Below are 27965 nucleotides of genomic sequence, written 5' to 3'. Positions count from 1 at the left end.
GACCCGAGGTGTGTATAAGTGTACATATATTTTTTTCTGCACAACAATAATTGAATCTTAGATGACGGAATAAGTGCAATTCACCTTTATTCCACAAGGTGGCAATGTCTGATGCACAATGATGAAGTGACGATCCATTTAGACAAAAAACAAAAGAATAAGCAAAACATGAAATGGCTCAGCGATTTACTGCAGAGCAAGTACTGAACGCAATGAAATATGACTGTAACTGTCATGGATCTGGTGAAGCTGTTAGCGATCAAAACATTGATTTTGAAGATGTTTAAAATTATATCGTTTTGAGAATATGCTTGAGATCTCAAACATAAAACTAGCCTATAATTTGCTGAATTTACTGGGAAATGAGCTCTGACGAGGACAGTGATGATAGCAAAACATCTGCTCAAACTTAACCCTTGCAAGCTCCAAAAGGTAACAAAATATGTGACCCGATCTGGCGAAATGAGTCGGAAGTCGCAACGTTCTATTTTAAGATATGGGCCAATAATGTGGAAAAACAATGAAAAAATCTATTTTTTTAAAGCTAATTTCAAAGAACAGACTTTCAAAAATAATCTCCCAAAGTTTCGTAGTCCAGATAATCGAGTAAAGGTATTTAAATGGCTATTAAATTTGACATGGTTTCACTAAATTAGCTGGAAATGAACTTCTCAATTCCTCTCGTCACTTATGAGCATTTCCCGCGACCACAGGCACGCGATCGGTTCAGCCATCCTGTCAGACTAGCGCGCCTTATAAAATAAAACTCCCATTTGCGTGTCTCTCTTTAAAAGCCAATAAAAATTGAATCCATATAGGTAGCACAAAAATTCTTTTTGCATACAAAACCAAAGACTTTAAACGTTCATATCAAGCCTCCAACATGCTTCTGTTGCGTTATTTTCACCCTCTAATGAGTCTGAGAAATATGCGTTTACAACAAAAATAGCACAGCAGCTAACTGAATACAAGTATGTATTTCACGTGCTCATAACTTCATGAAAAATGCACAGATCATAAAAATCTGATATAATATATTGCGTTTATCACAAGATATTACTCACGAAATGATTTAACATACTTGGCTAAAAACATGTCTCTCATCTCTCCGGGATGCAGTGTGTATCCAATGATCCCGGACCCATCCATGTTCGTTTTCCAACGTGGAATAACACAAAATAGATATCATTTATCATATATATATATAAATGTATTTGGTCAAATTAAGCTGTAAAATAAATAGTTTATCCCTTTAAATGCAATGGATTTTGAAAGATATCAACAAAAAAACAGGCAAAAAACTTTAAAAGCGATTATCACAGGTTTTCAATTGGAAAAAGAGGGCAGACGACCATAATTAAAATGGGTATATCTTTAAAACCATTCAAGGTATGACTTTGACTAGGATATCATTTTAAAGCGTATCTCAATTTTGAAATTTGGGTCACTGTGACTCATTTTGCTGTATCAGGCCACATTTATGATTTATTTTATTCTTCTGTAATTGTTACTCTAATAACAGAGGAGTTTTATATTATCACGACAGGTAGAGATCCATCAGTGTTAGATATAGATCCGGGTCGATAAAGACCAGAATATGTAAGAATGATTGGCGAAACAGTCATGCATTTAAGGGTTAAACACCCCAACAGATCAGCACTTTCTTCGTTCCTTTTAATCTCTAATAGATACCAACCTCTGGACATATCATCTTCCATGGGGCAATGACCGGATGTACTATTGAAGAACTGAATTTCATATCAGATACCCCAAGCTCTTTTGCTGTTTTATTCCCTATATGACCAAAGTTGTCCTTTTTACTTCTCTCTTTCCTCCAGCGTTCCTTCAGCACTTCTTTTGTGGGGTGCGAGTCATTATGCCCCTGCTAGTTAACCCAGTAATTTGCTATATGCCTTAGTTCCAGTTCCATACTCTCCTTAGTTCCAGTGGCATCTCTCCTACCTCTACCTGGATAGCTGAGACAGGCGATGTCTTAAAAGCTCCACTACACACTCTCAACGCCTGAGCCTAAATAACATCCAATTATTTTAAATGGGATCTAGCTGCTGAAGTATACTCTATACTGCCATAGTCCACCATAGATCTTATCAGGGCCACATAAATCTTTTCAGTGCTTGGCAACTTGCCCCCCATTCTCTACCAGTAAGCATCTCATTACATTTATTACTTTTTTCCACTATTCTTCTAATATGATCTGCCCATGTTAAACGGGAATCAAAAAGCACCCTCAGGAATTTGAATGTTCCTCTTTCTATTTCTTTCCCATACATCCTTATTTTCAATCTCTCATCTATTCTTTTATTAGTAAAGAAAACACTTTGGGTTTTTTCCACAGAGAATTTACTACATCCCCATTCTTTCCCCCACTCCACCACTTTACCTACAGTTCCTTTCCCGAACTACATAATCCATATTTTTCCCCCTCTTCCACAGAGCCCCATCCACTACTACTCCTTCTGTTCCTTCTTCTTTTTAATTGAATGACTGATGGAACCAGCTTTGGTGCATTTCCGCCACCTACTGGAATGGAGTGCAAAGCATTCACGACAATCCTGTGGGTGCTCGAGCACCCACGGAAATGGTCGAGCACCCACGAAAAACACGAGATATAACCAATAAAAAAAAACCGATTGCAGCTTTCAGACATGACCTTCTTCTCGTTGTTATATAGCCTATGGAAGTTTTTTCCAAACAAAATCAAAATTCAAATTCAAATGCTTAAAAATATCAAATTCTCAAATTAGCTACTCAAATGATAAATCAAATGCTCAAATTATTAAATATAAATCAAACTCTCAAAACGGCAGCACAAATAAATCAAATGCTCGAATGCAATTTCATTTTCTCATACGGGGAAGCATGAACTGTATCAAAAATAAAATTAAAAATAATTTGTATTTGATATTTAGCTAATTTTCATTATCGATCCAGTATAATAACCTAATAATTAAATATATAATTAATTTCCCTGAATGAGAAAATAAAATTGCATTTGATTTCTCATTTGAGGAGCCATGAGAGTTTGATTTATTATTTGATGAATTTAAGCGATTGATTTTTCATTTTAATTTTGTCAGGAAAAAGTTCCATATGTTGCGCTGCATGTTTCAAAGTGAAAAGCAACACTGTCTGTCATTCAGCTTGTGTTTTCAGCGTCTCCGAGCACCTCGGTTCGCACAATAAATGCTGCTTCTCACCTTACTCCATCTCTGTATGTGCGGTGGTGCATTTTGGGAAGGCAAATATGCGCCAGGTTTACTTCATTTTACACGTTCGCATTTCGCACGATTTCCGACATAGAAGTTAGCTTTCACCAGTATTCGGCAAAATCTAAGCTCGAAGTTCTGAACGTTTGAAAGTGTAGAATTTTAGACATAAATATTAGCATTGTAACTTGCAACATCAAATAAGTATTAGGCTGTTAATTAGGCCTATCAAATATTCCTTTTATTTTAATTCACAGGACAGTTGTCATTTAAGACAACAGCAAGAGGCTCTTATGCTCGCAGCCCTATATATAAATAATATTTTAATAAAACCACTTAGCCTACTAAAAAAAAAGGTGGGGGGGCTCGATATTTCTCTTTCATGTCATCATGTGCCCGTTACAAACATTAAAAAACCATGAACATGTGAATGTGTGGTTTCCATTTTGAAAAATTCATTTAAAAATGTCAGGGTTCGGCTGACAAAAAAGTTAGGCAACCTCTGGTGTAGTTGAAGCTGAGGAGTGGAGGGTTACAAAAGAAGAGGCACTTTAGAGGTCTGCCTCGCTTAGACTGAGAGAGAAAGTCTGTCGATCGCCACCTGCAGGAGAAAGGAAGAATGACGAGGATGAGCTGTCCTGTGCCACAGCGAAAGCAGAGAGAAGCCAGAGATAAAAGCAAAATGAAAGAAAAGAAATGAAGCAATTGAATTTAAAAAAGGATAGAGCCGAGCCATGGTGAACTGAGTAGATAAAGCAAAAGCTTACAGCACCTGGTATTCCCAGGCGGTCTCCCATCCAAGTACTAACCAGGCCCGACCCTGCTTAACTTCCGAGATCGGACGAGATCGGGCGTGCTCAGGGTGGTATGGCCGTAAGCGAGAGTTTCGGTCGATAGCGAGCTATTTAAAGGAAGCACAACGGTGCGGCAGCCCTACACGGCTCGGGCTGTAGCTGCAAGAGAAACAGCCAACGTTTTTTCGTGTCTTTTTAAACTTTTTTTTTTTCTTTTTAAAATAAATACAGTTATTTATTTAAAAAAAAATATTCTCGCTTCAATGAAAGCTGTCTCGATTTTAGATAATGTCGATTAATTCTGCAGCACTGCACATTTAGTATGATTTCACATTTATGTATTAGCCTTTCATCAACTCACAAACCACCGGCATTCCCTCATGAAACCCCATTTGGGAATCCCTGAACTAGAACAATAAAATGAACAGATCGATAGGAATTGACAGCCTTATCTATTTTTCTTTTTTCTTTTTATTTTTTTTTTTTTTTTTACAGTAAAACTAAAAGTTGTGAAACTGGACAACTTTACAAAGAAAAGCTTAGTGATTCATTTTTGAATATTAAAATCCTTTTAACAAACAAGAGCACTGTTTATGTCATGTGGCTATACTTTTGAAACTGTGATTAGTAGATTGGCTCCATTTCCTTCCATTGACTCACACAGAAAATGCCTGTAAACTAAAGTTTGTCCATAATCATCCAAGTTGTTCCCTCAGGAATCCATAGGCCTACATCACACCATTTAATTCATAAAGTAGGCTTAGTTCATTGACAACAAACTCATGACAAATATGTAGGTAGCCCAGTGTAAGGTGAAACTGTTTATTTCATTAATTTAGTTCAGCGTGTCCCAATTGGGAAGTGGGGGGCGGGGTAGAGACTGCAGGTGGTTTTGGTAAAAAGCTAACAATTAAACAGCTTGTAAAATTGTTATCTTAAATGTGACTGCAGAAGTAATCATAATATAATTGTACTTCAGACAGGTTATAGCTGCGACTGAATAGTCTGTTGCGCTGCGTGTTTCAGAGTCAAGAACAACACTGTCGTTCAGCTTACGGTGTTTTCAGCGTCTCCGAGCACCTCGGTTCGCACAATAAATGCTGCTTCTCACCTACTCCATCTCTGTATGTGCGGTGGTGCATTTTGGGAAGGCAAATATGCGCCAGGTTTACTTCATTTTACACGTTCGCATTTCGCACGATTTCCGACATAGAAGTTAGCTTTCACCAGTATTCGGCAAAATCTAAGCTCGAAGTTCTGAACGTTTGAAAGTGTAGAATTTTAGATATAAATATTAGCATTGTAACTTGCAACATCAAATAAGTATTAGGCTGTTAATTAGGCCTATCAAATATTCCTTTTATTTTAATTCACAGGACAGTTGTCATTTAAGACAACAGCAAGAGGCTCTTATGCTCGCAGCCCTATATATAAATAATATTTTAATAAAACCACTTAGCCTACTAAAAAAAAAGGTGGGGGGCTCGATATTTCTCTTTCATGTCATCATGTGCCCGTTACAAACATTAAAAAACCATGAACATGTGAATGTGTGGTTTCCATTTTGAAAAATTCATTTAAAAATGTCAGGGTTCGGCTGACAAAAAAGTTAGGCAACCTCTGGTGTAGTTGAAGCTGAGGAGTGGAGGGTTACAAAAGAAGAGGCACTTTAGAGGTCTGCCTCGCTTAGACTGAGAGAGAAAGTCTGTCGATCGCCCCCTGCAGGAGAAAGGAAGAATGACGAGGATGAGCTGTCCTGTGCCACAGCGAAAGCAGAGAGAAGCCAGAGATAAAGGCAAAATGAAAGAAAAGAAATGAAGCAATTGAATTTAAAAAAGGATAGAGCCGAGCCATGGTGAACTGAGTAGATAAAGCAAAAGCTTACAGCACCTGGTATTCCCAGGCGGTCTCCCATCCAAGTACTAACCAGGCCCGACCCTGCTTAGCTTCCGAGATCGGACGAGATCGGGCGTGCTCAGGGTGGTATGGCCGTAAGCGAGAGTTTCGGTCGATAGCGAGCTATTTAAAGGAAGCACAACGGTGCGGCAGCCCTACACGGCTCGGGCTGTAGCTGCAAGAGAAACAGCCAACGTTTTTTCGTGTCTTTTTAAACTTTTTTTTTTCTTTTTAAAATAAATACAGTTATTTATTTAAAAAAAAATATTCTCGCTTCAATGAAAGCTGTCTCGATTTTAGATAATGTCGATTAATTCTGCAGCACTGCACATTTAATATGATTTCACATTATTAGCCTTTCATCAACTCACAAACCACCGGCATTCCCTCATGAAACCCCATTTGGGAATCCCTGAACTAGAACAATAAAATGAACAGATCGATAGGAATTGACAGCCTTATCTATTTTTCTTTTTTCTTTTTCTTTTTTTTTTTTTTTTTTTTTTTACAGTAAAACTAAAAGTTGTGAAACTGGATAACTTTACAAAGAAAAGCTTAGTGATTCATTTTTGAATATTAAAATCCTTTTAACAAACAAGAGCACTGTTTATGTCATGTGGCTATACTTTTGAAACTGTGATTAGTAGATTGGCTCCATTTCCTTCCATTGACTCACACAGAAAATGCCTGTAAACTAAAGTTTGTCCATAATCATCCAAGTTGTTCCCTCAGGAATCCATAGGCCTACATCACACCATTTAATTCATAAAGTAGGCTTAGTTCATTGACAACAAACTCATGACAAATATGTAGGTAGCCCAGTGTAAGGTGAAACTGTTTATTTCATTAATTTAGTTCAGCGTGTCCCAATTGGTAAGTGGGGGCGGGGTAGAGACTGCAGGTGGTTTTGGTAAAAAGCTAACAATTAAACAGCTTGTAAAATTGTTATCTTAAATGTGACTGCAGAAGTAATCATAATATAATTGTACTTCAGACAGGTTATAGCTGCGACTGAATAGTCTGTTGCGCTGCGTGTTTCAGAGTCAAGAGCAACACTGTCGTTCAGCTTACGGTGTTTTCAGCGTCTCCGAGCACCTCGGTTCGCACAATAAATGCTGCTTCTCACCTACTCCATCTCTGTATGTGCGGTGGTGCATTTTGGGAAGGCAAATATGCGCCAGGTTTACTTCATTTTACACGTTCGCATTTCGCACGATTTCCGACATAGAAGTTAGCTTTCACCAGTATTCGGCAAAATCTAAGCTCGAAGTTCTGAACGTTTGAAAGTGTAGAATTTTAGACATAAATATTAGCATTGTAACTTGCAACATCAAATAAGTATTAGGCTGTTAATTAGGCCTATCAAATATTCCTTTTATTTTAATTCACAGGACAGTTGTCATTTAAGACAACAGCAAGAGGCTCTTATGCTCGCAGCCCTATATATAAATAATATTTTAATAAAACCACTTAGCCTACTAAAAAAAAAGGTGGGGGGCTCGATATTTCTCTTTCATGTCATCATGTGCCCGTTACAAACATTAAAAAACCATGAACATGTGAATGTGTGGTTTCCATTTTGAAAAATTCATTTAAAAATGTCAGGGTTCGGCTGACAAAAAAGTTAGGCAACCTCTGGTGTAGTTGAAGCTGAGGAGTGGAGGGTTACAAAAGAAGAGGCACTTTAGAGGTCTGCCTCGCTTAGACTGAGAGAGAAAGTCTGTCGATCGCCCCCTGCAGGAGAAAGGAAGAATGACGAGGATGAGCTGTCCTGTGCCACAGCGAAAGCAGAGAGAAGCCAGAGATAAAAGCAAAATGAAAGAAAAGAAATGAAGCAATTGAATTTAAAAAAGGATAGAGCCGAGCCATGGTGAACTGAGTAGATAAAGCAAAAGCTTACAGCACCTGGTATTCCCAGGCGGTCTCCCATCCAAGTACTAACCAGGCCCGACCCTGCTTAGCTTCCGAGATCGGACGAGATCGGGCGTGCTCAGGGTGGTATGGCCGTAAGCGAGAGTTTCGGTCGATAGCGAGCTATTTAAAGGAAGCACAACGGTGCGGCAGCCCTACACGGCTCGGGCTGTAGCTGCAAGAGAAACAGCCAACGTTTTTTCGTGTCTTTTTAAACTTTTTTTTTTCTTTTTAAAATAAATACAGTTATTTATTTTAAAAAATATTCTCGCTTCAATGAAAGCTGTCTCGATTTTAGATAATGTCGATTAATTCTGCAGCACTGCACATTTAATATGATTTCACATTTATGTATTAGCCTTTCATCAACTCACAAACCACCGGCATTCCCTCATGAAACCCCATTTGGGAATCCCTGAACTAGAACAATAAAATGAACAGATCGATAGGAATTGACAGCCTTATCTATTTTTCTTTTTTCTTTTTTTTTTTTTTTTTTTTTTTTTTACAGTAAAACTAAAAGTTGTGAAACTGGATAACTTTACAAAGAAAAGCTTAGTGATTCATTTTTGAATATTAAAATCCTTTTAACAAACAAGAGCACTGTTTATGTCATGTGGCTATACTTTTGAAACTGTGATTAGTAGATTGGCTCCATTTCCTTCCATTGACTCACACAGAAAATGCCTGTAAACTAAAGTTTGTCCATAATCATCCAAGTTGTTCCCTCAGGAATCCATAGGCCTACATCACACCATTTAATTCATAAAGTAGGCTTAGTTCATTGACAACAAACTCATGACAAATATGTAGGTAGCCCAGTGTAAGGTGAAACTGTTTATTTCATTAATTTAGTTCAGCGTGTCCCAATTGGTAAGTGGGGGGCGGGGTAGAGACTGCAGGTGGTTTTGGTAAAAAGCTAACAATTAAACAGCTTGTAAAATTGTTATCTTAAATGTGACTGCAGAAGTAATCATAATATAATTGTACTTCAGACAGGTTATAGCTGCGACTGAATAGTCTGTTGCGCTGCGTGTTTCAGAGTCAAGAGCAACACTGTCGTTCAGCTTACGGTGTTTTCAGCGTCTCCGAGCACCTCGGTTCGCACAATAAATGCTGCTTCTCACCTACTCCATCTCTGTATGTGCGGTGGTGCATTTTGGGAAGGCAAATATGCGCCAGGTTTACTTCATTTTACACGTTCGCATTTCGCACGATTTCCGACATAGAAGTTAGCTTTCACCAGTATTCGGCAAAATCTAAGCTCGAAGTTCTGAACGTTTGAAAGTGTAGAATTTTAGACATAAATATTAGCATTGTAACTTGCAACATCAAATAAGTATTAGGCTGTTAATTAGGCCTATCAAATATTCCTTTTATTTTAATTCACAGGACAGTTGTCATTTAAGACAACAGCAAGAGGCTCTTATGCTCGCAGCCCTATATATAAATAATATTTTAATAAAACCACTTAGCCTACTAAAAAAAAAGGTGGGGGGCTCGATATTTCTCTTTCATGTCATCATGTGCCCGTTACAAACATTAAAAAACCATGAACATGTGAATGTGTGGTTTCCATTTTGAAAAATTCATTTAAAAATGTCAGGGTTCGGCTGACAAAAAAGTTAGGCAACCTCTGGTGTAGTTGAAGCTGAGGAGTGGAGGGTTACAAAAGAAGAGGCACTTTAGAGGTCTGCCTCGCTTAGACTGAGAGAGAAAGTCTGTCGATCGCCCCCTGCAGGAGAAAGGAAGAATGACGAGGATGAGCTGTCCTGTGCCACAGCGAAAGCAGAGAGAAGCCAGAGATAAAAGCAAAATGAAAGAAAAGAAATGAAGCAATTGAATTTAAAAAAGGATAGAGCCGAGCCATGGTGAACTGAGTAGATAAAGCAAAAGCTTACAGCACCTGGTATTCCCAGGCGGTCTCCCATCCAAGTACTAACCAGGCCCGACCCTGCTTAGCTTCCGAGATCGGACGAGATCGGGCGTGCTCAGGGTGGTATGGCCGTAAGCGAGAGTTTCGGTCGATAGCGAGCTATTTAAAGGAAGCACAACGGTGCGGCAGCCCTACACGGCTCGGGCTGTAGCTGCAAGAGAAACAGCCAACGTTTTTTCGTGTCTTTTTAAACTTTTTTTTTTCTTTTTAAAATAAATACAGTTATTTATTTTAAAAAAAATATTCTCGCTTCAATGAAAGCTGTCTCGATTTTAGATAATGTCGATTAATTCTGCAGCACTGCACATTTAATATGATTTCACATTTATGTATTAGCCTTTCATCAACTCACAAACCACCGGCATTCCCTCATGAAACCCCATTTGGGAATCCCTGAACTAGAACAATAAAATGAACAGATCGATAGGAATTGACAGCCTTATCTATTTTTCTTTTTTCTTTTTCTTTTTTTTTTTTTTTTTTTTTTACAGTAAAACTAAAAGTTGTGAAACTGGATAACTTTACAAAGAAAAGCTTAGTGATTCATTTTTGAATATTAAAATCCTTTTAACAAACAAGAGCACTGTTTATGTCATGTGGCTATACTTTTGAAACTGTGATTAGTAGATTGGCTCCATTTCCTTCCATTGACTCACACAGAAAATGCCTGTAAACTAAAGTTTGTCCATAATCATCCAAGTTGTTCCCTCAGGAATCCATAGGCCTACATCACACCATTTAATTCATAAAGTAGGCTTAGTTCATTGACAACAAACTCATGACAAATATGTAGGTAGCCCAGTGTAAGGTGAAACTGTTTATTTCATTAATTTAGTTCAGCGTGTCCCAATTGGTAAGTGGGGGGGCGGGGTAGAGACTGCAGGTGGTTTTGGTAAAAAGCTAACAATTAAACAGCTTGTAAAATTGTTATCTTAAATGTGACTGCAGAAGTAATCATAATATAATTGTACTTCAGACAGGTTATAGCTGCGACTGAATAGTCTGTTGCGCTGCGTGTTTCAGAGTCAAGAGCAACACTGTCGTTCAGCTTACGGTGTTTTCAGCGTCTCCGAGCACCTCGGTTCGCACAATAAATGCTGCTTCTCACCTACTCCATCTCTGTATGTGCGGTGGTGCATTTTGGGAAGGCAAATATGCGCCAGGTTTACTTCATTTTACACGTTCGCATTTCGCACGATTTCCGACATAGAAGTTAGCTTTCACCAGTATTCGGCAAAATCTAAGCTCGAAGTTCTGAACGTTTGAAAGTGTAGAATTTTAGACATAAATATTAGCATTGTAACTTGCAACATCAAATAAGTATTAGGCTGTTAATTAGGCCTATCAAATATTCCTTTTATTTTAATTCACAGGACAGTTGTCATTTAAGACAACAGCAAGAGGCTCTTATGCTCGCAGCCCTATATATAAATAATATTTTAATAAAACCACTTAGCCTACTAAAAAAAAAGGTGGGGGGCTCGATATTTCTCTTTCATGTCATCATGTGCCCGTTACAAACATTAAAAAACCATGAACATGTGAATGTGTGGTTTCCATTTTGAAAAATTCATTTAAAAATGTCAGGGTTCGGCTGACAAAAAAGTTAGGCAACCTCTGGTGTAGTTGAAGCTGAGGAGTGGAGGGTTACAAAAGAAGAGGCACTTTAGAGGTCTGCCTCGCTTAGACTGAGAGAGAAAGTCTGTCGATCGCCCCCTGCAGGAGAAAGGAAGAATGACGAGGATGAGCTGTCCTGTGCCACAGCGAAAGCAGAGAGAAGCCAGAGATAAAAGCAAAATGAAAGAAAAGAAATGAAGCAATTGAATTTAAAAAAGGATAGAGCCGAGCCATGGTGAACTGAGTAGATAAAGCAAAAGCTTACAGCACCTGGTATTCCCAGGCGGTCTCCCATCCAAGTACTAACCAGGCCCGACCCTGCTTAGCTTCCGAGATCGGACGAGATCGGGCGTGCTCAGGGTGGTATGGCCGTAAGCGAGAGTTTCGGTCGATAGCGAGCTATTTAAAGGAAGCACAACGGTGCGGCAGCCCTACACGGCTCGGGCTGTAGCTGCAAGAGAAACAGCCAACGTTTTTTCGTGTCTTTTTAAACATTATCTTTTCTTTTTAAAATAAATACAGTTATTTATTTTAAAAAAAATATTCTCGCTTCAATGAAAGCTGTCTCGATTTTAGATAATGTCGATTAATTCTGCAGCACTGCACATTTAATATGATTTCACATTTATGTATTAGCCTTTCATCAACTCACAAACCACCGGCATTCCCTCATGAAACCCCATTTGGGAATCCCTGAACTAGAACAATAAAATGAACAGATCGATAGGAATTGACAGCCTTATCTATTTTTCTTTTTTCTTTTTCTTTTTTTTTTTTTTTTTTTTTACAGTAAAACTAAAAGTTGTGAAACTGGATAACTTTACAAAGAAAAGCTTAGTGATTCATTTTTGAATATTAAAATCCTTTTAACAAACAAGAGCACTGTTTATGTCATGTGGCTATACTTTTGAAACTGTGATTAGTAGATTGGCTCCATTTCCTTCCATTGACTCACACAGAAAATGCCTGTAAACTAAAGTTTGTCCATAATCATCCAAGTTGTTCCCTCAGGAATCCATAGGCCTACATCACACCATTTAATTCATAAAGTAGGCTTAGTTCATTGACAACAAACTCATGACAAATATGTAGGTAGCCCAGTGTAAGGTGAAACTGTTTATTTCATTAATTTAGTTCAGCGTGTCCCAATTGGTAAGTGGGGGGCGGGGTAGAGACTGCAGGTGGTTTTGGTAAAAAGCTAACAATTAAACAGCTTGTAAAATTGTTATCTTAAATGTGACTGCAGAAGTAATCATAATATAATTGTACTTCAGACAGGTTATAGCTGCGACTGAATAGTCTGTTGCGCTGCGTGTTTCAGAGTCAAGAGCAACACTGTCGTTCAGCTTACGGTGTTTTCAGCGTCTCCGAGCACCTCGGTTCGCACAATAAATGCTGCTTCTCACCTACTCCATCTCTGTATGTGCGGTGGTGCATTTTGGGAAGGCAAATATGCGCCAGGTTTACTTCATTTTACACGTTCGCATTTCGCACGATTTCCGACATAGAAGTTAGCTTTCACCAGTATTCGGCAAAATCTAAGCTCGAAGTTCTGAACGTTTGAAAGTGTAGAATTTTAGACATAAATATTAGCATTGTAACTTGCAACATCAAATAAGTATTAGGCTGTTAATTAGGCCTATCAAATATTCCTTTTATTTTAATTCACAGGACAGTTGTCATTTAAGACAACAGCAAGAGGCTCTTATGCTCGCAGCCCTATATATAAATAATATTTTAATAAAACCACTTAGCCTACTAAAAAAAAAGGTGGGGGGGCTCGATATTTCTCTTTCATGTCATCATGTGCCCGTTACAAACATTAAAAAACCATGAACATGTGAATGTGTGGTTTCCATTTTGAAAAATTCATTTAAAAATGTCAGGGTTCGGCTGACAAAAAAGTTAGGCAACCTCTGGTGTAGTTGAAGCTGAGGAGTGGAGGGTTACAAAAGAAGAGGCACTTTAGAGGTCTGCCTCGCTTAGACTGAGAGAGAAAGTCTGTCGATCGCCCCCTGCAGGAGAAAGGAAGAATGACGAGGATGAGCTGTCCTGTGCCACAGCGAAAGCAGAGAGAAGCCAGAGATAAAAGCAAAATGAAAGAAAAGAAATGAAGCAATTGAATTTAAAAAAGGATAGAGCCGAGCCATGGTGAACTGAGTAGATAAAGCAAAAGCTTACAGCACCTGGTATTCCCAGGCGGTCTCCCATCCAAGTACTAACCAGGCCCGACCCTGCTTAGCTTCCGAGATCGGACGAGATCGGGCGTGCTCAGGGTGGTATGGCCGTAAGCGAGAGTTTCGGTCGATAGCGAGCTATTTAAAGGAAGCACAACGGTGCGGCAGCCCTACACGGCTCGGGCTGTAGCTGCAAGAGAAACAGCCAACGTTTTTTCGTGTCTTTTTAAACTTTTTTTTTTCTTTTTAAAATAAATACAGTTATTTATTTAAAAAAAAATATTCTCGCTTCAATGAAAGCTGTCTCGATTTTAGATAATGTCGATTAATTCTGCAGCACTGCACATTTAATATGATTTCACATTTATGTATTAGCCTTTCATCAACTCACAAACCACCGGCATTCCCTCATGAAACCCCATTTGGGAATCCCTGAACTAGAACAATAAAATGAACAGATCGATAGGAATTGACAGCCTTATCTATTTTTCTTTTTTCTTTTTCTTTTTTTTTTTTTTTTTTTTTACAGTAAAACTAAAAGTTGTGAAACTGGATAACTTTACAAAGAAAAGCTTAGTGATTCATTTTTGAATATTAAAATCCTTTTAACAAACAAGAGCACTGTTTATGTCATGTGGCTATACTTTTGAAACTGTGATTAGTAGATTGGCTCCATTTCCTTCCATTGACTCACACAGAAAATGCCTGTAAACTAAAGTTTGTCCATAATCATCCAAGTTGTTCCCTCAGGAATCCATAGGCCTACATCACACCATTTAATTCATAAAGTAGGCTTAGTTCATTGACAACAAACTCATGACAAATATGTAGGTAGCCCAGTGTAAGGTGAAACTGTTTATTTCATTAATTTAGTTCAGCGTGTCCCAATTGGTAAGTGGGGGGGCGGGGTAGAGACTGCAGGTGGTTTTGGTAAAAAGCTAACAATTAAACAGCTTGTAAAATTGTTATATTAAATGTGACTGCAGAAGTAATCATAATATAATTGTACTTCAGACAGGTTATAGCTGCGACTGAATAGTCTGTTGCGCTGCGTGTTTCAGAGTCAAGAGCAACACTGTCGTTCAGCTTACGGTGTTTTCAGCGTCTCCGAGCACCTCGGTTCGCACAATAAATGCTGCTTCTCACCTACTCCATCTCTGTATGTGCGGTGGTGCATTTTGGGAAGGCAAATATGCGCCAGGTTTACTTCATTTTACACGTTCGCATTTCGCACGATTTCCGACATAGAAGTTAGCTTTCACCAGTATTCGGCAAAATCTAAGCTCGAAGTTCTGAACGTTTGAAAGTGTAGAATTTTAGACATAAATATTAGCATTGTAACTTGCAACATCAAATAAGTATTAGGCTGTTAATTAGGCCTATCAAATATTCCTTTTATTTTAATTCACAGGACAGTTGTCATTTAAGACAACAGCAAGAGGCTCTTATGCTCGCAGCCCTATATATAAATAATATTTTAATAAAACCACTTAGCCTACTAAAAAAAAAGGTGGGGGGCTCGATATTTCTCTTTCATGTCATCATGTGCCCGTTACAAACATTAAAAAACCATGAACATGTGAATGTGTGGTTTCCATTTTGAAAAATTCATTTAAAAATGTCAGGGTTCGGCTGACAAAAAAGTTAGGCAACCTCTGGTGTAGTTGAAGCTGAGGAGTGGAGGGTTACAAAAGAAGAGGCACTTTAGAGGTCTGCCTCGCTTAGACTGAGAGAGAAAGTCTGTCGATCGCCCCCTGCAGGAGAAAGGAAGAATGACGAGGATGAGCTGTCCTGTGCCACAGCGAAAGCAGAGAGAAGCCAGAGATAAAAGCAAAATGAAAGAAAAGAAATGAAGCAATTGAATTTAAAAAAGGATAGAGCCGAGCCATGGTGAACTGAGTAGATAAAGCAAAAGCTTACAGCACCTGGTATTCCCAGGCGGTCTCCCATCCAAGTACTAACCAGGCCCGACCCTGCTTAGCTTCCGAGATCGGACGAGATCGGGCGTGCTCAGGGTGGTATGGCCGTAAGCGAGAGTTTCGGTCGATAGCGAGCTATTTAAAGGAAGCACAACGGTGCGGCAGCCCTACACGGCTCGGGCTGTAGCTGCAAGAGAAACAGCCAACGTTTTTTCGTGTCTTTTTAAACTTTTTTTTTCTTTTTAAAATAAATACAGTTATTTATTTAAAAAAAAATATTCTCGCTTCAATGAAAGCTGTCTCGATTTTAGATAATGTCGATTAATTCTGCAGCACTGCACATTTAATATGATTTCACATTTATGTATTAGCCTTTCATCAACTCACAAACCACCGGCATTCCCTCATGAAACCCCATTTGGGAATCCCTGAACTAGAACAATAAAATGAACAGATCGATAGGAATTGACAGCCTTATCTATTTTTCTTTTTTCTTTTTCTTTTTTTTTTTTTTTTTTTTACAGTAAAACTAAAAGTTGTGAAACTGGATAACTTTACAAAGAAAAGCTTAGTGATTCATTTTTGAATATTAAAATCCTTTTAACAAACAAGAGCACTGTTTATGTCATGTGGCTATACTTTTGAAACTGTGATTAGTAGATTGGCTCCATTTCCTTCCATTGACTCACACAGAAAATGCCTGTAAACTAAAGTTTGTCCATAATCATCCAAGTTGTTCCCTCAGGAATCCATAGGCCTACATCACACCATTTAATTCATAAAGTAGGCTTAGTTCATTGACAACAAACTCATGACAAATATGTAGGTAGCCCAGTGTAAGGTGAAACTGTTTATTTCATTAATTTAGTTCAGCGTGTCCCAATTGGTAAGTGGGGGGCGGGGTAGAGACTGCAGGTGGTTTTGGTAAAAAGCTAACAATTAAACAGCTTGTAAAATTGTTATCTTAAATGTGACTGCAGAAGTAATCATAATATAATTGTACTTCAGACAGGTTATAGCTGCGACTGAATAGTCTGTTGCGCTGCGTGTTTCAGAGTCAAGAGCAACACTGTCGTTCAGCTTACGGTGTTTTCAGCGTCTCCGAGCACCTCGGTTCGCACAATAAATGCTGCTTCTCACCTACTCCATCTCTGTATGTGCGGTGGTGCATTTTGGGAAGGCAAATATGCGCCAGGTTTACTTCATTTTACACGTTCGCATTTCGCACGATTTCCGACATAGAAGTTAGCTTTCACCAGTATTCGGCAAAATCTAAGCTCGAAGTTCTGAACGTTTGAAAGTGTAGAATTTTAGACATAAATATTAGCATTGTAACTTGCAACATCAAATAAGTATTAGGCTGTTAATTAGGCCTATCAAATATTCCTTTTATTTTAATTCACAGGACAGTTGTCATTTAAGACAACAGCAAGAGGCTCTTATGCTCGCAGCCCTATATATAAATAATATTTTAATAAAACCACTTAGCCTACTAAAAAAAAAGGTGGGGGGCTCGATATTTCTCTTTCATGTCATCATGTGCCCGTTACAAACATTAAAAAACCATGAACATGTGAATGTGTGGTTTCCATTTTGAAAAATTCATTTAAAAATGTCAGGGTTCGGCTGACAAAAAAGTTAGGCAACCTCTGGTGTAGTTGAAGCTGAGGAGTGGAGGGTTACAAAAGAAGAGGCACTTTAGAGGTCTGCCTCGCTTAGACTGAGAGAGAAAGTCTGTCGATCGCCCCCTGCAGGAGAAAGGAAGAATGACGAGGATGAGCTGTCCTGTGCCACAGCGAAAGCAGAGAGAAGCCAGAGATAAAAGCAAAATGAAAGAAAAGAAATGAAGCAATTGAATTTAAAAAAGGATAGAGCCGAGCCATGGTGAACTGAGTAGATAAAGCAAAAGCTTACAGCACCTGGTATTCCCAGGCGGTCTCCCATCCAAGTACTAACCAGGCCCGACCCTGCTTAGCTTCCGAGATCGGACGAGATCGGGCGTGCTCAGGGTGGTATGGCCGTAAGCGAGAGTTTCGGTCGATAGCGAGCTATTTAAAGGAAGCACAACGGTGCGGCAGCCCTACACGGCTCGGGCTGTAGCTGCAAGAGAAACAGCCAACGTTTTTTCGTGTCTTTTTAAACTTTTTTTTTCTTTTTAAAATAAATACAGTTATTTATTTTAAAAAAAATATTCTCGCTTCAATGAAAGCTGTCTCGATTTTAGATAATGTCGATTAATTCTGCAGCACTGCACATTTAATATGATTTCACATTTATGTATTAGCCTTTCATCAACTCACAAACCACCGGCATTCCCTCATGAAACCCCATTTGGGAATCCCTGAACTAGAACAATAAAATGAACAGATCGATAGGAATTGACAGCCTTATCTATTTTTCTTTTTTCTTTTTCTTTTTTTTTTTTTTTTTTTTTACAGTAAAACTAAAAGTTGTGAAACTGGATAACTTTACAAAGAAAAGCTTAGTGATTCATTTTTGAATATTAAAATCCTTTTAACAAACAAGAGCACTGTTTATGTCATGTGGCTATACTTTTGAAACTGTGATTAGTAGATTGGCTCCATTTCCTTCCATTGACTCACACAGAAAATGCCTGTAAACTAAAGTTTGTCCATAATCATCCAAGTTGTTCCCTCAGGAATCCATAGGCCTACATCACACCATTTAATTCATAAAGTAGGCTTAGTTCATTGACAACAAACTCATGACAAATATGTAGGTAGCCCAGTGTAAGGTGAAACTGTTTATTTCATTAATTTAGTTCAGCGTGTCCCAATTGGTAAGTGGGGGGCGGGGTAGAGACTGCAGGTGGTTTTGGTAAAAAGCTAACAATTAAACAGCTTGTAAAATTGTTATCTTAAATGTGACTGCAGAAGTAATCATAATATAATTGTACTTCAGACAGGTTATAGCTGCGACTGAATAGTCTGTTGCGCTGCGTGTTTCAGAGTCAAGAGCAACACTGTCGTTCAGCTTACGGTGTTTTCAGCGTCTCCGAGCACCTCGGTTCGCACAATAAATGCTGCTTCTCACCTACTCCATCTCTGTATGTGCGGTGGTGCATTTTGGGAAGGCAAATATGCGCCAGGTTTACTTCATTTTACACGTTCGCATTTCGCACGATTTCCGACATAGAAGTTAGCTTTCACCAGTATTCGGCAAAATCTAAGCTCGAAGTTCTGAACGTTTGAAAGTGTAGAATTTTAGACATAAATATTAGCATTGTAACTTGCAACATCAAATAAGTATTAGGCTGTTAATTAGGCCTATCAAATATTCCTTTTATTTTAATTCACAGGACAGTTGTCATTTAAGACAACAGCAAGAGGCTCTTATGCTCGCAGCCCTATATATAAATAATATTTTAATAAAACCACTTAGCCTACTAAAAAAAAAGGTGGGGGCTCGATATTTCTCTTTCATGTCATCATGTGCCCGTTACAAACATTAAAAAACCATGAACATGTGAATGTGTGGTTTCCATTTTGAAAAATTCATTTAAAAATGTCAGGGTTCGGCTGACAAAAAAGTTAGGCAACCTCTGGTGTAGTTGAAGCTGAGGAGTGGAGGGTTACAAAAGAAGAGGCACTTTAGAGGTCTGCCTCGCTTAGACTGAGAGAGAAAGTCTGTCGATCGCCCCCTGCAGGAGAAAGGAAGAATGACGAGGATGAGCTGTCCTGTGCCACAGCGAAAGCAGAGAGAAGCCAGAGATAAAAGCAAAATGAAAGAAAAGAAATGAAGCAATTGAATTTAAAAAAGGATAGAGCCGAGCCATGGTGAACTGAGTAGATAAAGCAAAAGCTTACAGCACCTGGTATTCCCAGGCGGTCTCCCATCCAAGTACTAACCAGGCCCGACCCTGCTTAGCTTCCGAGATCGGACGAGATCGGGCGTGCTCAGGGTGGTATGGCCGTAAGCGAGAGTTTCGGTCGATAGCGAGCTATTTAAAGGAAGCACAACGGTGCGGCAGCCCTACACGGCTCGGGCTGTAGCTGCAAGAGAAACAGCCAACGTTTTTTCGTGTCTTTTTAAACTTTTTTTTTCTTTTTAAAATAAATACAGTTATTTATTTTAAAAAAAATATTCTCGCTTCAATGAAAGCTGTCTCGATTTTAGATAATGTCGATTAATTCTGCAGCACTGCACATTTAATATGATTTCACATTTATGTATTAGCCTTTCATCAACTCACAAACCACCGGCATTCCCTCATGAAACCCCATTTGGGAATCCCTGAACTAGAACAATAAAATGAACAGATCGATAGGAATTGACAGCCTTATCTATTTTTCTTTTTTCTTTTTCTTTTTTTTTTTTTTTTTTTTTACAGTAAAACTAAAAGTTGTGAAACTGGATAACTTTACAAAGAAAAGCTTAGTGATTCATTTTTGAATATTAAAATCCTTTTAACAAACAAGAGCACTGTTTATGTCATGTGGCTATACTTTTGAAACTGTGATTAGTAGATTGGCTCCATTTCCTTCCATTGACTCACACAGAAAATGCCTGTAAACTAAAGTTTGTCCATAATCATCCAAGTTGTTCCCTCAGGAATCCATAGGCCTACATCACACCATTTAATTCATAAAGTAGGCTTAGTTCATTGACAACAAACTCATGACAAATATGTAGGTAGCCCAGTGTAAGGTGAAACTGTTTATTTCATTAATTTAGTTCAGCGTGTCCCAATTGGTAAGTGGGGGGCGGGGTAGAGACTGCAGGTGGTTTTGGTAAAAAGCTAACAATTAAACAGCTTGTAAAATTGTTATCTTAAATGTGACTGCAGAAGTAATCATAATATAATTGTACTTCAGACAGGTTATAGCTGCGACTGAATAGTCTGTTGCGCTGCGTGTTTCAGAGTCAAGAGCAACACTGTCGTTCAGCTTACGGTGTTTTCAGCGTCTCCGAGCACCTCGGTTCGCACAATAAATGCTGCTTCTCACCTACTCCATCTCTGTATGTGCGGTGGTGCATTTTGGGAAGGCAAATATGCGCCAGGTTTACTTCATTTTACACGTTCGCATTTCGCACGATTTCCGACATAGAAGTTAGCTTTCACCAGTATTCGGCAAAATCTAAGCTCGAAGTTCTGAACGTTTGAAAGTGTAGAATTTTAGACATAAATATTAGCATTGTAACTTGCAACATCAAATAAGTATTAGGCTGTTAATTAGGCCTATCAAATATTCCTTTTATTTTAATTCACAGGACAGTTGTCATTTAAGACAACAGCAAGAGGCTCTTATGCTCGCAGCCCTATATATAAATAATATTTTAATAAAACCACTTAGCCTACTAAAAAAAAAGGTGGGGGGCTCGATATTTCTCTTTCATGTCATCATGTGCCCGTTACAAACATTAAAAAACCATGAACATGTGAATGTGTGGTTTCCATTTTGAAAAATTCATTTAAAAATGTCAGGGTTCGGCTGACAAAAAAGTTAGGCAACCTCTGGTGTAGTTGAAGCTGAGGAGTGGAGGGTTACAAAAGAAGAGGCACTTTAGAGGTCTGCCTCGCTTAGACTGAGAGAGAAAGTCTGTCGATCGCCCCCTGCAGGAGAAAGGAAGAATGACGAGGATGAGCTGTCCTGTGCCACAGCGAAAGCAGAGAGAAGCCAGAGATAAAAGCAAAATGAAAGAAAAGAAATGAAGCAATTGAATTTAAAAAAGGATAGAGCCGAGCCATGGTGAACTGAGTAGATAAAGCAAAAGCTTACAGCACCTGGTATTCCCAGGCGGTCTCCCATCCAAGTACTAACCAGGCCCGACCCTGCTTAGCTTCCGAGATCGGACGAGATCGGGCGTGCTCAGGGTGGTATGGCCGTAAGCGAGAGTTTCGGTCGATAGCGAGCTATTTAAAGGAAGCACAACGGTGCGGCAGCCCTACACGGCTCGGGCTGTAGCTGCAAGAGAAACAGCCAACGTTTTTTCGTGTCTTTTTAAACTTTTTTTTTTCTTTTTAAAATAAATACAGTTATTTATTTTAAAAAAATATTCTCGCTTCAATGAAAGCTGTCTCGATTTTAGATAATGTCGATTAATTCTGCAGCACTGCACATTTAATATGATTTCACATTTATGTATTAGCCTTTCATCAACTCACAAACCACCGGCATTCCCTCATGAAACCCCATTTGGGAATCCCTGAACTAGAACAATAAAATGAACAGATCGATAGGAATTGACAGCCTTATCTATTTTTCTTTTTTCTTTTTCTTTTTTTTTTTTTTTTTTTTTAAAGTAAAACTAAAAGTTGTGAAACTGGACAACTTTACAAAGAAAAGCTTAGTGATTCATTTTTGAATATTAAAATCCTTTTAACAAACAAGAGCACTGTTTATGTCATGTGGCTATACTTTTGAAACTGTGATTAGTAGATTGGCTCCATTTCCTTCCATTGACTCACACAGAAAATGCCTGTAAACTAAAGTTTGTCCATAATCATCCAAGTTGTTCCCTCAGGAATCCATAGGCCTACATCACACCATTTAATTCATAAAGTAGGCTTAGTTCATTGACAACAAACTCATGACAAATATGTAGGTAGCCCAGTGTAAGGTGAAACTGTTTATTTCATTAATTTAGTTCAGCGTGTCCCAATTGGTAAGTGGGGGCGGGGTAGAGACTGCAGGTGGTTTTGGTAAAAAGCTAACAATTAAACAGCTTGTAAAATTGTTATCTTAAATGTGACTGCAGAAGTAATCATAATATAATTGTACTTCAGACAGGTTATAGCTGCGACTGAATAGTCTGTTGCGCTGCGTGTTTCAGAGTCAAGAGCAACACTGTCGTTCAGCTTACGGTGTTTTCAGCGTCTCCGAGCACCTCGGTTCGCACAATAAATGCTGCTTCTCACCTACTCCATCTCTGTATGTGCGGTGGTGCATTTTGGGAAGGCAAATATGCGCCAGGTTTACTTCATTTTACACGTTCGCATTTCGCACGATTTCCGACATAGAAGTTAGCTTTCACCAGTATTCGGCAAAATCTAAGCTCGAAGTTCTGAACGTTTGAAAGTGTAGAATTTTAGACATAAATATTAGCATTGTAACTTGCAACATCAAATAAGTATTAGGCTGTTAATTAGGCCTATCAAATATTCCTTTTATTTTAATTCACAGGACAGTTGTCATTTAAGACAACAGCAAGAGGCTCTTATGCTCGCAGCCCTATATATAAATAATATTTTAATAAAACCACTTAGCCTACTAAAAAAAAAGGTGGGGGGCTCGATATTTCTCTTTCATGTCATCATGTGCCCGTTACAAACATTAAAAAACCATGAACATGTGAATGTGTGGTTTCCATTTTGAAAAATTCATTTAAAAATGTCAGGGTTCGGCTGACAAAAAAGTTAGGCAACCTCTGGTGTAGTTGAAGCTGAGGAGTGGAGGGTTACAAAAGAAGAGGCACTTTAGAGGTCTGCCTCGCTTAGACTGAGAGAGAAAGTCTGTCGATCGCCCCCTGCAGGAGAAAGGAAGAATGACGAGGATGAGCTGTCCTGTGCCACAGCGAAAGCAGAGAGAAGCCAGAGATAAAAGCAAAATGAAAGAAAAGAAATGAAGCAATTGAATTTAAAAAAGGATAGAGCCGAGCCATGGTGAACTGAGTAGATAAAGCAAAAGCTTACAGCACCTGGTATTCCCAGGCGGTCTCCCATCCAAGTACTAACCAGGCCCGACCCTGCTTAGCTTCCGAGATCGGACGAGATCGGGCGTGCTCAGGGTGGTATGGCCGTAAGCGAGAGTTTCGGTCGATAGCGAGCTATTTAAAGGAAGCACAACGGTGCGGCAGCCCTACACGGCTCGGGCTGTAGCTGCAAGAGAAACAGCCAACGTTTTTTCGTGTCTTTTTAAACTTTTTTTTTCTTTTTAAAATAAATACAGTTATTTATTTTAAAAAAAATATTCTCGCTTCAATGAAAGCTGTCTCGATTTTAGATAATGTCGATTAATTCTGCAGCACTGCACATTTAATATGATTTCACATTTATGTATTAGCCTTTCATCAACTCACAAACCACCGGCATTCCCTCATGAAACCCCATTTGGGAATCCCTGAACTAGAACAATAAAATGAACAGATCGATAGGAATTGACAGCCTTATCTATTTTTCTTTTTTCTTTTTCTTTTTTTTTTTTTTTTTTTTTACAGTAAAACTAAAAGTTGTGAAACTGGATAACTTTACAAAGAAAAGCTTAGTGATTCATTTTTGAATATTAAAATCCTTTTAACAAACAAGAGCACTGTTTATGTCATGTGGCTATACTTTTGAAACTGTGATTAGTAGATTGGCTCCATTTCCTTCCATTGACTCACACAGAAAATGCCTGTAAACTAAAGTTTGTCCATAATCATCCAAGTTGTTCCCTCAGGAATCCATAGGCCTACATCACACCATTTAATTCATAAAGTAGGCTTAGTTCATTGACAACAAACTCATGACAAATATGTAGGTAGCCCAGTGTAAGGTGAAACTGTTTATTTCATTAATTTAGTTCAGCGTGTCCCAATTGGTAAGTGTGGGCGGGGTAGAGACTGCAGGTGGTTTTGGTAAAAAGCTAACAATTAAACAGCTTGTAAAATTGTTATCTTAAATGTGACTGCAGAAGTAATCATAATATAATTGTACTTCAGACAGGTTATAGCTGCGACTGAATAGTCTGTTGCGCTGCGTGTTTCAGAGTCAAGAGCAACACTGTCGTTCAGCTTACGGTGTTTTCAGCGTCTCCGAGCACCTCGGTTCGCACAATAAATGCTGCTTCTCACCTACTCCATCTCTGTATGTGCGGTGGTGCATTTTGGGAAGGCAAATATGCGCCAGGTTTACTTCATTTTACACGTTCGCATTTCGCACGATTTCCGACATAGAAGTTAGCTTTCACCAGTATTCGGCAAAATCTAAGCTCGAAGTTCTGAACGTTTGAAAGTGTAGAATTTTAGACATAAATATTAGCATTGTAACTTGCAACATCAAATAAGTATTAGGCTGTTAATTAGGCCTATCAAATATTCCTTTTATTTTAATTCACAGGACAGTTGTCATTTAAGACAACAGCAAGAGGCTCTTATGCTCGCAGCCCTATATATAAATAATATTTTAATAAAACCACTTAGCCTACTAAAAAAAAAGGTGGGGGCTCGATATTTCTCTTTCATGTCATCATGTGCCCGTTACAAACATTAAAAAACCATGAACATGTGAATGTGTGGTTTCCATTTTGAAAAATTCATTTAAAAATGTCAGGGTTCGGCTGACAAAAAAGTTAGGCAACCTCTGGTGTAGTTGAAGCTGAGGAGTGGAGGGTTACAAAAGAAGAGGCACTTTAGAGGTCTGCCTCGCTTAGACTGAGAGAGAAAGTCTGTCGATCGCCCCCTGCAGGAGAAAGGAAGAATGACGAGGATGAGCTGTCCTGTGCCACAGCGAAAGCAGAGAGAAGCCAGAGATAAAAGCAAAATGAAAGAAAAGAAATGAAGCAATTGAATTTAAAAAAGGATAGAGCCGAGCCATGGTGAACTGAGTAGATAAAGCAAAAGCTTACAGCACCTGGTATTCCCAGGCGGTCTCCCATCCAAGTACTAACCAGGCCCGACCCTGCTTAGCTTCCGAGATCGGACGAGATCGGGCGTGCTCAGGGTGGTATGGCCGTAAGCGAGAGTTTCGGTCGATAGCGAGCTATTTAAAGGAAGCACAACGGTGCGGCAGCCCTACACGGCTCGGGCTGTAGCTGCAAGAGAAACAGCCAACGTTTTTTCGTGTCTTTTTAAACTTTTTTTTTTCTTTTTAAAATAAATACAGTTATTTATTTTAAAAAAAATATTCTCGCTTCAATGAAAGCTGTCTCGATTTTAGATAATGTCGATTAATTCTGCAGCACTGCACATTTAATATGATTTCACATTTATGTATTAGCCTTTCATCAACTCACAAACCACCGGCATTCCCTCATGAAACCCCATTTGGGAATCCCTGAACTAGAACAATAAAATGAACAGATCGATAGGAATTGACAGCCTTATCTATTTTTCTTTTTTTTTTTTTTTTTTTTTTTTACAGTAAAACTAAAAGTTGTGAAACTGGATAACTTTACAAAGAAAAGCTTAGTGATTCATTTTTGAATATTAAAATCCTTTTAACAAACAAGAGCACTGTTTATGTCATGTGGCTATACTTTTGAAACTGTGATTAGTAGATTGGCTCCATTTCCTTCCATTGACTCACACAGAAAATGCCTGTAAACTAAAGTTTGTCCATAATCATCCAAGTTGTTCCCTCAGGAATCCATAGGCCTACATCACACCATTTAATTCATAAAGTAGGCTTAGTTCATTGACAACAAACTCATGACAAATATGTAGGTAGCCCAGTGTAAGGTGAAACTGTTTATTTCATTAATTTAGTTCAGCGTGTCCCAATTGGTAAGTGTGTGAGTGGTAGAGACTGCAGGTGGTTTTGGTAAAAAGCTAACAATTAAACAGCTTGTAAAATTGTTATCTTAAATGTGACTGCAGAAGTAATCATAATATAATTGTACTTCAGACAGGTTATAGCTGCGACTGAATAGTCTGTTGCGCTGCGTGTTTCAGAGTCAAGAGCAACACTGTCGTTCAGCTTACGGTGTTTTCAGCGTCTCCGAGCACCTCGGTTCGCACAATAAATGCTGCTTCTCACCTACTCCATCTCTGTATGTGCGGTGGTGCATTTTGGGAAGGCAAATATGCGCCAGGTTTACTTCATTTTACACGTTCGCATTTCGCACGATTTCCGACATAGAAGTTAGCTTTCACCAGTATTCGGCAAAATCTAAGCTCGAAGTTCTGAACGTTTGAAAGTGTAGAATTTTAGACATAAATATTAGCATTGTAACTTGCAACATCAAATAAGTATTAGGCTGTTAATTAGGCCTATCAAATATTCCTTTTATTTTAATTCACAGGACAGTTGTCATTTAAGACAACAGCAAGAGGCTCTTATGCTCGCAGCCCTATATATAAATAATATTTTAATAAAACCACTTAGCCTACTAAAAAAAAAGGTGGGGGGCTCGATATTTCTCTTTCATGTCATCATGTGCCCGTTACAAACATTAAAAAACCATGAACATGTGAATGTGTGGTTTCCATTTTGAAAAATTCATTTAAAAATGTCAGGGTTCGGCTGACAAAAAAGTTAGGCAACCTCTGGTGTAGTTGAAGCTGAGGAGTGGAGGGTTACAAAAGAAGAGGCACTTTAGAGGTCTGCCTCGCTTAGACTGAGAGAGAAAGTCTGTCGATCGCCCCCTGCAGGAGAAAGGAAGAATGACGAGGATGAGCTGTCCTGTGCCACAGCGAAAGCAGAGAGAAGCCAGAGATAAAAGCAAAATGAAAGAAAAGAAATGAAGCAATTGAATTTAAAAAAGGATAGAGCCGAGCCATGGTGAACTGAGTAGATAAAGCAAAAGCTTACAGCACCTGGTATTCCCAGGCGGTCTCCCATCCAAGTACTAACCAGGCCCGACCCTGCTTAGCTTCCGAGATCGGACGAGATCGGGCGTGCTCAGGGTGGTATGGCCGTAAGCGAGAGTTTCGGTCGATAGCGAGCTATTTAAAGGAAGCACAACGGTGCGGCAGCCCTACACGGCTCGGGCTGTAGCTGCAAGAGAAACAGCCAACGTTTTTTCGTGTCTTTTTAAACTTTTTTTTTTTCTTTTTAAAATAAATACAGTTATTTATTTTAAAAAAAATATTCTCGCTTCAATGAAAGCTGTCTCGATTTTAGATAATGTCGATTAATTCTGCAGCACTGCACATTTAATATGATTTCACATTTATGTATTAGCCTTTCATCAACTCACAAACCACCGGCATTCCCTCATGAAACCCCATTTGGGAATCCCTGAACTAGAACAATAAAATGAACAGATCGATAGGAATTGACAGCCTTATCTATTTTTCTTTTTTCTTTTTCTTTTTTTTTTTTTTTTTTTTTTACAGTAAAACTAAAAGTTGTGAAACTGGACAACTTTACAAAGAAAAGCTTAGTGATTCATTTTTGAATATTAAAATCCTTTTAACAAACAAGAGCACTGTTTATGTCATGTGGCTATACTTTTGAAACTGTGATTAGTAGATTGGCTCCATTTCCTTCCATTGACTCACACAGAAAATGCCTGTAAACTAAAGTTTGTCCATAATCATCCAAGTTGTTCCCTCAGGAATCCATAGGCCTACATCACACCATTTAATTCATAAAGTAGGCTTAGTTCATTGACAACAAACTCATGACAAATATGTAGGTAGCCCAGTGTAAGGTGAAACTGTTTATTTCATTAATTTAGTTCAGCGTGTCCCAATTGGTAAGTGGGGGGCGGGGTAGAGACTGCAGGTGGTTTTGGTAAAAAGCTAACAATTAAACAGCTTGTAAAATTGTTATCTTAAATGTGACTGCAGAAGTAATCATAATATAATTGTACTTCAGACAGGTT

The 27965-nt window shown here is 38.7% G+C and overlaps 13 non-coding genes across 13 annotated transcripts; all 13 read right to left on the bottom strand.

The window, feature by feature from the left end:
- Window positions 1–3987: 3987 nt before the first annotated feature.
- On the bottom strand, window positions 3988–4106 carry LOC137003944 (5S ribosomal RNA). The gene has a single exon (XR_010892043.1). It is a non-coding gene; the product is annotated as a 5S ribosomal RNA (ribosomal RNA).
- A 1793-nt stretch (window positions 4107–5899) lies between these two features.
- On the bottom strand, window positions 5900–6018 carry LOC137004015 (5S ribosomal RNA). The gene has a single exon (XR_010892108.1). It is a non-coding gene; the product is annotated as a 5S ribosomal RNA (ribosomal RNA).
- Window positions 6019–7810: 1792 nt separating this feature from the next.
- On the bottom strand, window positions 7811–7929 carry LOC137004014 (5S ribosomal RNA). Its single transcript, XR_010892107.1, has one exon. It is a non-coding gene; the product is annotated as a 5S ribosomal RNA (ribosomal RNA).
- A 1793-nt stretch (window positions 7930–9722) lies between these two features.
- LOC137004013 (5S ribosomal RNA) lies at window positions 9723–9841 on the bottom strand. The gene has a single exon (XR_010892106.1). It is a non-coding gene; the product is annotated as a 5S ribosomal RNA (ribosomal RNA).
- A 1798-nt stretch (window positions 9842–11639) lies between these two features.
- Window positions 11640–11758, bottom strand: LOC137004011 (5S ribosomal RNA). The gene has a single exon (XR_010892105.1). It is a non-coding gene; the product is annotated as a 5S ribosomal RNA (ribosomal RNA).
- A 1797-nt stretch (window positions 11759–13555) lies between these two features.
- On the bottom strand, window positions 13556–13674 carry LOC137004010 (5S ribosomal RNA). Its single transcript, XR_010892104.1, has one exon. It is a non-coding gene; the product is annotated as a 5S ribosomal RNA (ribosomal RNA).
- A 1797-nt stretch (window positions 13675–15471) lies between these two features.
- LOC137004008 (5S ribosomal RNA) lies at window positions 15472–15590 on the bottom strand. Its single transcript, XR_010892102.1, has one exon. It is a non-coding gene; the product is annotated as a 5S ribosomal RNA (ribosomal RNA).
- A 1794-nt stretch (window positions 15591–17384) lies between these two features.
- On the bottom strand, window positions 17385–17503 carry LOC137004007 (5S ribosomal RNA). The gene has a single exon (XR_010892101.1). It is a non-coding gene; the product is annotated as a 5S ribosomal RNA (ribosomal RNA).
- A 1794-nt stretch (window positions 17504–19297) lies between these two features.
- On the bottom strand, window positions 19298–19416 carry LOC137004006 (5S ribosomal RNA). The gene has a single exon (XR_010892100.1). It is a non-coding gene; the product is annotated as a 5S ribosomal RNA (ribosomal RNA).
- Window positions 19417–21211: 1795 nt separating this feature from the next.
- Window positions 21212–21330, bottom strand: LOC137004005 (5S ribosomal RNA). Its single transcript, XR_010892099.1, has one exon. It is a non-coding gene; the product is annotated as a 5S ribosomal RNA (ribosomal RNA).
- Window positions 21331–23124: 1794 nt separating this feature from the next.
- On the bottom strand, window positions 23125–23243 carry LOC137004004 (5S ribosomal RNA). The gene has a single exon (XR_010892098.1). It is a non-coding gene; the product is annotated as a 5S ribosomal RNA (ribosomal RNA).
- Window positions 23244–25036: 1793 nt separating this feature from the next.
- On the bottom strand, window positions 25037–25155 carry LOC137004003 (5S ribosomal RNA). The gene has a single exon (XR_010892097.1). It is a non-coding gene; the product is annotated as a 5S ribosomal RNA (ribosomal RNA).
- A 1785-nt stretch (window positions 25156–26940) lies between these two features.
- Window positions 26941–27059, bottom strand: LOC137004002 (5S ribosomal RNA). The gene has a single exon (XR_010892096.1). It is a non-coding gene; the product is annotated as a 5S ribosomal RNA (ribosomal RNA).
- Window positions 27060–27965: the final 906 nt, after the last annotated feature.

The sequence above is a fragment of the Chanodichthys erythropterus genome, chromosome 16 (assembly GCF_024489055.1).
Source record: "Chanodichthys erythropterus isolate Z2021 chromosome 16, ASM2448905v1, whole genome shotgun sequence".
In the NCBI taxonomy this organism is placed as follows: Eukaryota; Metazoa; Chordata; class Actinopteri; order Cypriniformes; family Xenocyprididae; genus Chanodichthys; species Chanodichthys erythropterus.
This window is presented reverse-complemented; position numbering and strand designations above follow the sequence as displayed.